The sequence below is a fragment of the Malania oleifera genome, chromosome 11, assembly GCF_029873635.1.
Source record: "Malania oleifera isolate guangnan ecotype guangnan chromosome 11, ASM2987363v1, whole genome shotgun sequence".
Taxonomy (NCBI): domain Eukaryota; kingdom Viridiplantae; phylum Streptophyta; class Magnoliopsida; order Santalales; family Ximeniaceae; genus Malania; species Malania oleifera.
Window position 1 is genome coordinate 6,320,072 of NC_080427.1, and position 11,108 is coordinate 6,331,179.

The following is an 11,108-nucleotide window of genomic DNA, read 5'->3' on the forward strand; positions in this document are numbered from 1 at the left end:
CCCTAAAATTTTCCTAAGTTCTGAATACCCTAAATAGCCCAATAAAAGTCTAAATTATCAAACTTACCTCCAATTTAGGATTGGTACCTCGAAACTCCAATTTGAAAACCCGCTCTGGCTAGATTGTAGAGAATCTCCCCACGAGTATCCTGGAAATTTCCATTCGTTAATGGGGCTTATAGTTTAAGAGAAATTGAGGTAAGTTTGATATTTGACCTTACCCCAGGAGATATGCCTACGCGCTCCTACGACATATCCACTCCAGTAGAAATGTTGGTGGCGGCGAGTAGAGCCCAACGATATTTTTGAATTTTTGATCAACCGAATAATGGAGATGAGATGGAGGAGAGAGGGAGAGAAGAGACAAGGGAAACGTGTGTAGACTGAGAAGAAGAAGAAGAAGAAGAAGAAGAAGAAGAAGAAGAAGAAGAAGAAGAAGAAGAAGAAGCAGAAGAAGAGGAAGAAATAAAATAAAATAAAATAAAAATTTATGTTTCCTGATCCTTTAGGAAACCACTAATATACATTTATATATTTATATATATATATAATATTCTTATTATATTATATTATATTAATTAATAATAATTAATTAATTAATTAATATTATTATTTTTAATTATTTTTATTTTTATTTTTATTTTTATTTTTTTGGATTACTAGAGAATGTCTTGTATTTTACTCAATATATCTATATGATATTGAGACAAGGTTCACTCGTGATGAGCAAAATGCAGACGTTCATGCTATTAATGCCGAAGATGAAGAACCTAGCATCTCTATATTTCAAGGAACTGTTCAATCGTTCGGTGCACGAATTTACGATTTCATTGATATGGATGACCTACGAAAGGCGCAGTTTTACATCCTCAATAATTGTGATGAAATTGTTCCATATATCGAGTACGTAGTTCCAAAATTGTTATTGCATAGAGCGAACATAAAGCTAAATTTCTGGCCCAAAATGAAAGGACTGTTGACGAAAGACATAAGAAGGAATTTGTCAATTGGTTTGGGAGCCGTGTAAGTAACAAATTATATGTGATTTGTACGCAATGTATATTTTCAATACTGATGGTTTACTCATCTAAACTTATTTCTAATTAATAGATGAAAGTCATGTATTATAATAAAGAACCAACGGCGAGTAAAGATTTGTATGTGTTGGCATGTGGCCTCGATCAATGAGTGAATAGCTACAATGGTTTATTGTCAACGGCTTACGATTTCATACAAAATAAAGAACCCAAAATTGTGGGGTTGCGGTGCTAGGCACAGAAGGAGATGAAGAAATTGACTACTTTGGTGTCTTGGATGACATTATAGAGCTTCAATATGGAGCTAACAGACTTGTCCACATGTTCAAGTGTACATAGTGGGACATTAGCAATAAAAAGAGTGGGATAAACACGGATGCCTACTTTACCAGTATCAATTTTAGCAAAACATGGTATCAAAATAACCTTTTTGTGTTAGCAATGCGGGCATAACAAGTGTTCTACCTTAAGGACACAAATTTGAAGGGTGAATGGAATGTGGCCCAAAAAATTCCTCCTCGAAGTTCGTATGATATTAAAGAAGTCACAGATGGGGAGAAAAGTGTCAACGATGAGGCTTACCAAGATGATCAGCCATCTGTTAGTGCAACAACGCAATCTGCTTTCAATATTACCAAGGAAGAAGCTGATCATATACCATTAAATAGGGTTGGTGCTACGACAGAACACATAGGGACTACTGACATTAGAATTGAACAATTTGTACACGTTAACTTCACCAACGATGATGAAACTGATGGGAAAGATGAAATTGTGGTCGAGTACTGTAATGAAGAGGAAGACACCCTAAAAAGTGAGGATGATACCGATATTGAGGACGTATAGGTTTAGGTACGCATGTTATGTTGTCACCGTGTATTTGACATGTGTATTCTACTAAAAATATATATATTATGGATCCATATAATATACAATCTTCTTATATTTACTTGTGTAATATTTTGCAAACATGGCGCCAGGAGGTCGTTGAGGCCGACTTTAGTTCAGTCTTTCGACTACATCGTCACCGGCGGAAGATCCAACAACCTCGAGAACAGCAAAGGACGTATATCCTCATGTAGCACCATCACCATCTCAGCCCTCAGGACCTCGGCTAGACATGGATCCATCAGCCGGGGATCAAACCCAGGGTGAGTTGCACACCATAATGAGTAGCGTTGGTAAGGTTACAAGTAATTGATTTAGAATAAAACTTTTGATGGTCGTTCACGTGTATGAATAAAATATTGTTTTTAAACTTTTCTTTCAGTGTTGATCTCTACAGCACAGATGACGAGGTCAAGCCGTGGTGTAGCAAAGAACATCGAGCTATATAAGCACCTACACAAAACTGGGGAGCGAATACGGATTGATATTCCCCCTGGCTTCACGGCCCCGCGTGGCAGCATTTGTTGCATGTTGATGATGATATGAAAGCTCTTAGTATAAATGCTACTATCATGAATAATCAGTATTATGGTCTTGATGTTAATGAATTTAATAGAGTTATGGCATGTTCTTCTGCTAAAGAAATATAGGATAAGTTAGAGGTCACCTATGGGGGTACTAGAGATGTAAAATATAGTAGGATTGATATGTTGACCAGTGAGTATGAAGCATGTAGGATGAACACTGATGAGTCCATTTAGAGCATGTACACTAGATTCACACACATCATTAATTCACTACATGCATTAGGTAAAACCTATCCTACCTATGAGATGATTAGGAAAGTCCTTCGGAGTTTGCCTCCTATTTGGGAAGCAAAGGCTATGGCCATATCTAAGAATAGAGACCTTAAGGCTATGTCACTAGATGAATTGATAGGTTCACTTATCACCTATGAGTTAGCCTTTAATGAGAGACTGAATTAGTACAATAGGATGAGAAAAGTAACTGCCTTAAAAACGTCTACTAATACATCTAGTGAGTGCAGTGAACCTGAATATGGAGATGACGTGGCTATGCTTACTAGGAAGTTCAACAAGTTCTTCAAGAAGAATAGTAGGCCATACAAAAAGTTTAGAGATTTAGTATCTGAGAAGGGAGAGTCTACTAAAAGAAAAGAAAAATTGAATGCTCCCATGTGCTACAATTGCAACAAGGTCAGGAATATCAAACCTGATTGCCCATTGCTAAAAAAGGAGTCTAAGAAAAAGAAGAAATCCATGAAAGCAAGTACCTCATGGGATAAACAAAACAGCAGTGACTTGGAATTAGATTACAGCAACTCTGAGATTGCTAACTTGTGTCTGATGGCATGGGATGATGAGGTATTGTCTTCTTGTTCCTTATCTTCATATTATTCTGATGATGATTATGATTATGATAGTATGCCTAATTTTAAATAATTGCAATATGAATATATTCATGTATCCAAACTGTTAAATAAAATGACCAAGGAGAATGATGTTTTAAAAAACAAATGTGAAAATTGGTCAAAATTGTTTGAAATTGCAAAGAACTCTTATGCCTCGATTCTTAAAGAAAAAGATTTGAAAATTGTCGAGCTTGAGCGAAAATTGGAGGATAGCTCCAAAATTGTTTTTAAGTTTACTGAGGACCAACGCAATTTTGAAAAACTACTTTGAGCCCAAAGAAACTCTCTTAGCAAAGAAGGTCTTGGATTTAATGGTGTATAAAATGTAAGACGACCTAATCTTTATTTGGGATATTTTACTCGAGAATCAAAATTCTAAATTCCACCTGAAGATCCTCAGTGTCGAATGATATGTTTTAAATGTAAACAAATTGGTCATATTCAGTTTGAATGTCCACTTAGAAATAGACATGTAAAAATTAAAAGGGTGTGGAGAGTCAAAGGTGATCCAGGAACTAAACCCTATCAACCTAACAGAATTTGGGGACCAGAGTCACTTAGATTTTCTTGTAGGTGTGCTTGATATCATCCTCTTCCAAGGACAAGTGATACCTGGATAGTGGGTGCTCACGACATATGACTGGTGACAAGGCTATGTTCACACCCATCACTCCCAAAGATGGAGGATACGTGACATTCAGAGACAATGCAAAGGGGCGAATCATCGACGTAGGTAAGGCTGGTGAACCTTCCTAGGTTATTGAAAATGTATTATTGGTTGATGGATTGAAACATAATTTATTAAATATTGGCCAATTGTGTGATAAAGGGTATAAAGTATCTTTCGAAAATAATAAATGCATTGTCGAAAGTAAATCAGATAATAAAGTACTTTTTACGACTGAACGTTATGAAAAATGTGCATACAACTAGTTTTGATAATTTAGCTTCTCAACAAGTCACATGTTTTTCTGTAATAAATGAAGCTAGTTGGTTGTGGCATAGACGTTTAGGACATGCTAGTATGGATCTCTTGTCAAAATTTATGAAAAAGGACTTAGTTAAAGGCTTGCCAAAAATGCATTTTGTGAAAGATAAAATCTGTGATGCATATCAAATGGGTAAGCAAATAAAATCAAGTTTTAAGAAAAGAAAATTCATATCTACCACTAGACCACTTGAAATGCTACACTTAGATTTATTTGGTCCTAATCAAGTTCAAAGTCTTGGTGGAAAATTGTATGCTTTTGTTATCATGGATGATTATTCTAGGTTCACATGGGTGCTATTTCTTTCTCTTAAAGATGAATCTTGTGAACAATAATTAGACTGTGTAGAAGAATTCAGAATGAAGAAGGCTATAAAATCACACACATAAGAAGTGATAGGAGAACTGAATTCAAAAACGATGGCATAGAAAACTATTGTGGCCTAGAGGGTATTTCACATAACTTTTTTGCACCTAGGACCCCATACCAAAACAAAGTTGTGGAAAGAAAGAATAGGTCCTTGCAAGAAACAGGTAGAACAATGCTAAATGAACATAAATTACCCAAACATTTCTAGGCAAAAGTTGCAAGTACTGCATTTTATGTCATGACTAGAGTGTTAATCAGACCTTCACTTAATAAGACTCCATATGAATTGTGGAACAACCATAGACCTAATATCTCTTTTTTTCATGTTTTTGGTTGTAAATTCTTTGTACTTAGAGATAATGAGAACCTAGGAAAATTTGACTTTAAATCTGATGAAGGTATTTTCCTAGGTTATTCACTTAATAGTAAAGCATATAGAGTTTTTAATAAAAGAACATTAACTGTTATTGAATCTATTCATGTTGTCTTTGATGAATCTAATCCTTTTTTCTAAAGGAGATTATGAAAATGATATTGATATTAGAAAAGGTTTAGATAAGTTATCTCTTGAAAATAATGTAGATATCAATTCAAAAGCAAATGATAAATCAATTGAAAATGAGAAAGTTGAAAGTGAGGTTCATGAACTGCCTAAGGATTGGAAATTCATTAGGAACTATCCTTTAGATCAAATTATAGGTGAACCTTCATGTGGTGTAGTCACCCGATCTTCCTTAAGAAATTTAGTTAGCCATTTTGCATTCTTATCTAGAGAAAAGCCCAAAAATATTAAGGAAGTCATAGAGAATAAGTCTTTGGTAATGTCTATGCAGGAAGAACTTAACCAATTTGAAAGAAGCAAAGTGTGGACCCTAGTTCCTAAGCCTAATGATCATACTATTATTGGAGCTAAATGGGTGTGTAGAAACAAGAAGGATGAGAATGGGGTAGTAACCAGAAATAAAGTTAGACTAGTTGCCTAGGGACATAATCAGGAAGAAGGGATAGATTTTGAGGAAACTTATGCTCCAATAGCTAGAATGCAAGTCATTCGTATGTTGCTTGCTTATGCCACTTTTAAGAACTTTAAACTGTACCAAATGGATGTTAAAAGCGCCTTCTTAAATGGCTATATAAATAAATAGGTGTATGTAGAACAACCACCCAATTTTGAAAATCACAAATATCCTAATCATGTATACTGTTGTCCAAAGCCTTGTACGAATTAAAACAAGATCCTAGAGCTTGCTATGAGAGGCTTAGTGGTTTTCTATTAGAGAATGGGTTTATCCGTGGCAAAATTGACACTACATTCTTCATCAAATTAAAAATGATGATATGCTCCTTATTCAAATTTATGTTTATGATATAATTTTTGGAGCAACTAATGATGACTTATGTAATGAGTTTGTCAAATGCATGGAAAGTGAATTCGAAATGAGCATGATGGGTGAACTAATTTTCTTCTTAGGACTTCAAATTAAATAGGCTAAACATGGAACATTTATATGCCAATCTAAATATGTTAAAGATTTGCTCAAGAAATTTAATATGGAAGATGGTAAAATTCTTGGTACCCCTATGACTTCTTCCATAAAACTTGATAAAGATGAGCAAGGCATCCCTGTTGATGTAAAACTATATCGTGGCATGATAGGTAGCCTCCTATACCTTACTACTAGTCGTCTTGATATCATGTTTAGCGTGTGCATGTGTGCTAGGTTTCAGACTACTCCTAAGGACTCTCCTCTATTAGCAATCAAACGAATTCTTAGGTACCTTGTTGGAACTATAGAATTAGTCTTATGGTACCCTAACCATACAACATTTGAGATTGTTAGTCATACTAATGCTGACTTTGTCGGTAGTAAGGTTGATAGGAAGAGTACTAACGGCACCTGTCATTATTTAGGACAATCTATAGTTTCTTGGTTCTCCAAGAAATAGAACTTAGTTGCCTAGCCAAAACTAAATATATTGCGGCTGGAAGTTGTTGTGCTCAAACTCTTTATATGAAACAACAACTTATGGATTTTGCATTGCACTATGATACAGTTCTGATTAAAATATGATAATACAAGTGCAATCAACATATTTAAAAATCCTATCTCACACTCATGAACCAAACATATTAAGATTAGACATCATTTCATTCGTGATCATGTGCAGAAAGGGGATGTGGCACTTGAGTTTGTGTACACAAATGAGCAGTGGGCCGATATCTTCACCAAACCACTTCACAACGATAGGTTCATACAGATTAGACGTGAGTTAGGTCTAATGTATAGTAAAGATGCCTCCTAGAAATTTGATAGAATGCGCAAACTTAGGGGGAGCTACCTAAACATAGAAAACATACGGCTCTGAACTTTAATTATATCATTGCTTTATACTTTATAAGTTTTTGTGTGTTTGTTGAATGCATGACTGTCATATTTCTTGCATGTTGATAGTTATATTTAAGTTTTCCGTCTTGATCATACTGAACTGTTTGAGTTGGTAGTTATGGATAAATTGTTCATTTAAAACTCAATCATGTCATTTCTATACAAATATTTTTGGGAAAATGCTCCATTTTCAAACAACATGCTGCCGAAATTTCTAAAAACTTTCCCAATCATATCCTGCATATAAATGATTCATACTCAATGCCCTACTTACGTGCTTTATACTTATAGTAGCCCTTTTTTGCTATTGCCAAAAGGGCGAGAAGGGGCAAAATTGGGTACTTTTTGAACAATGTCTTTGAACTTTAAATATTTAAACTTCTCATTATGCATATTGATAGGGGGAGCCTTTCAAGGCTATACCCACTTTTGCATGGTGTATTTGTCATCATCAAAAAGGGGGAGAATGTTAACCTTATAGGTCATACTCTATTTTGATTATGACAAATATTCAGGTATTTAATGTCTATCAAGTCTGTTTGCATGTTTATATTAGTAAGATCATTTGATGGCATGTGAAGACTTGAAGAATAAAGATCCAGAAGATTCATTTGTTGTAATGTATATTATGTTCAATTTGGGTCTTTAATAGTAAAATAGGAAAGGTCTGTAATATTCATTGCATATCATGCATATAGGAATTAATAAGCTCAAAGACCTTAGAATGACCCTAGGTCCTTGCACTTACACATAAAATAGTTCCCAAGATCACATATAATATCAAAGGAATCAACTGAATTAAATCAGGACTTAAAGGGTTAAATCGCAAGGGTTTTGGGCGACCAAACTAGGCAAGTTAAATAGCCTCAGGCGACTGAACCGTTGAAAGGTCAAACATTTGACCAGAGTTCGGGTGACCGAACCAAAAAGGGTACCACCGTCCTTGATCAACCAAACGTCCATTCTTACTTTTTCCACCAGCTCGGTAACCTGAACTCTCACGTTCAAAACTGCCTCGGGCTACCAAATACTCAAGTTTGGTAAACCGAACTTGATACCGGGAGACTAAACCACGGTATTTTGGAAAATTACCTTAGTTTAGCAAACCGTCTTTTTATTCAGGCACCTGAACCTTGAAAAGTCACTTTTCCTATTGTATCTATTCGGGCGACTAGACCACAAGTCAGGCACCCGAAACTCTCGGTTTGTCCTAATTTTTACCGTGGTTATTTTGAGTTAAATAGGATTAGTTTTCTTAAACATTTTTAAAACAAATTTAATAATTCCCTTTGTATCCCCAATGGTAATAATTTTAGCCTTCTCTATAAATAGGGGTTCATTTGCTTGAATTAGCATTCAATTAGCAATTTGATTAGCAAAAAAAGTCTCTAAAATTTCCTAAGCCCTATTTTCTCATACAAGCCTTATACACTTATATACTACCATTCCTTTGAGAAATTTAGCTTTGTGCGTGTATTATTGATTGTGTGCTGTTGCTAGAAACCCTTATTTTTTCATTGCATTGTTGATTTTTGGATTGAGGATTGAGCTTAGTTTTCCCTCTAGATTTAATTTAATAAATATTTTGAGTGGGAGAACTTAGAGCTTGTGGGTCTTTGCACTCGTATTGAAAGACACCTTATGTAAGAACCCAACCTGTGAGATATGGAATAAATAAATAAGAAAAGGGTAAAATAGTAATTTGAGCAAGCTTCGTTGACAAAGCAAGGCCCTTCTATTGCTCGGTGATGAAATGTAAAGGTTTGTCGATGAGGAAAAGCAGAGAGGTTTTGGGAAATCCTAAAATCTCAAGCTTGTCGATGAGGCCACTGCTATGTCGACAAATTCCCTTCGTTGACTCATCGACAAAGATGCTACCTCGTCGACGAGGTTAGCTGACTCAAAGGCTCTATAAATATCTTTTTCTTTACTTCTTGGCTAAGATATCAAAATGCTATCTCTCTCTCTCTCTCTCTCTCTCTCTCTCTCTCTCTCTCTCTCTCTCTCTATAGAACTTGAAGTTACTCTCTCTCTAGATTTCTTCATCATTTGTCATTAGAATCGACGAACCGACATTAGTGCAAGGATCAGTTAAGGAATCTCTACGTGTTCTATGGAACAGAATTTCGTTTCGAGTATTTTTGAATTTTGACCCAAAAATCAAGGTAAGACTCGATTTTCATTTTCATTTTAGAAGATCTATAGAGAATGGAATTGTAAGTATGTATTGTACTGATATTTATAGGTTTTGGGAACTCGGTTCGTTGTTTAGGAGCGGTAGAGTTCGTGGTTTGATTTTTGGGAAGAGGTAAGGGGATTCTGTTTATATCGGTTATTTTTGAAATCGGATTTGGTAGAACTGTCGTTCATGATCCTATGTGTGTTTTGGCTACTTATTTGGAGAAATCTAATGCGTAAAAATTACGGGGTTTTCATGTTATAGTTTTGGGAAAAAGGGGCATCGAGTTGCATCTCTAATTTTGTTGGAAAATTGTGAGTATATATTGTTAAGTATATTGTGTTATGGAGATGATCGTGCCTTGACTTGTTTTAAACTGTATTCAAAAAATCGTGATTTGTGATTACTAAATAAGTGTGGATTGAACTGTTATATGAATATGCATTGAGTTATGATTTGCTAAAATGAGATATAGGAACGTGTATTCCGAATTGTTCTAGGTTATGAAAGAGTGTCTGGCTCTATATCCGAGGATGTGAAATATCACCTACCAGTGGAAAGAGTGTCTGGATCTATATCCGAGAGCGTGAAATATCACCTCTTACTAGATGATCACCGAAGAGTGTGGATCCACCAGTTGTACCGGTATGATTCCATGGGAGCCTGGGGCTATGCCATGTGTCGAGGACGTCGTGTTATGTAGATTGGCTTCGTGCTGAAGAGTGTGACGACACTAGGTTGCTTGATCATGTGTGTATGTGTGTGATGAGAACTATACTAGAACTGTTTTGTGGAAATACTGGAACTGAACTATGTATGTTTTATGTCATAATAACACTCATATGCCACACATCAATATAACCTGATTCTACCTTACTGAGATGTGTCTTACCCCTATCGTACATACATGTTTTCAGGTCCTTTGAGTAACCGAAACTAGCGTCCTGGTGTTGGGAGCATGGTGGTCGGTTTACTGCATAGAGTACTTGTGTAAGTATTTGGACTGTAACAGGGTTGTCGTTTTGGGTATTTTTGGCACCCTGGGTTATGTTTTGTAATAAAGAAGCTTAGACTCTATTTGTATAGACTCTGGTATGGTACGATGTATGTATGGAATGAACATTTTCGCTGCGTATATGTCGTGTATTTGAATGTTTATAGGGTGTATGGGAACCCCACGGGATCAGACCCTCATTCATTATAGTATCATGTGTATTTTGTATGATACAAGGACAGGTTAGCTTACTACACCATACCCTAGGGCTCATTACTGGGTTTGGGGCGTGACACCTTAGCTCATATTTTTGTGTGTGTAAATATCATTTTACAAGCTTAGATTTGAATATCTCTTTGTGCTTTGATATTGAGAAAATATTTTTTGAGATATTCATATTACTCTTGGTACAAATCTTTGAAACCTTAAAACTATGTTTGAGATTTTTATCTAAACATAGTTTCAAAGATTAGCTTGTAGATACACTCTTGTGCTTAAATTTGAGATAACCTTTACTTTGAGTGTTGATTGCACATATACACCATTGAGCTTATTATTCATACATTATTGGTGTGCTTTGATTATTACTGGTGCAAATCTGCTTGATTGAGAAGCATAATATTTGTACACAAATTATATTGTCATTCTGTTGTATTCCAGGCGTGGCTTGAGGGGGTGGTAATCCAGCCCGAAAGGATTGGTTGTAAAGGTTGAGGTCAGCCCTGTGCTAATTGACCTGCTTGTATTAGGTGCCACTCCACCCATTAAGTGAGCCTTAGTGTAATCCTTGTGTTGGTGAGCCAAGATGGGGATGGTCGTTTTTCGAACCTCGA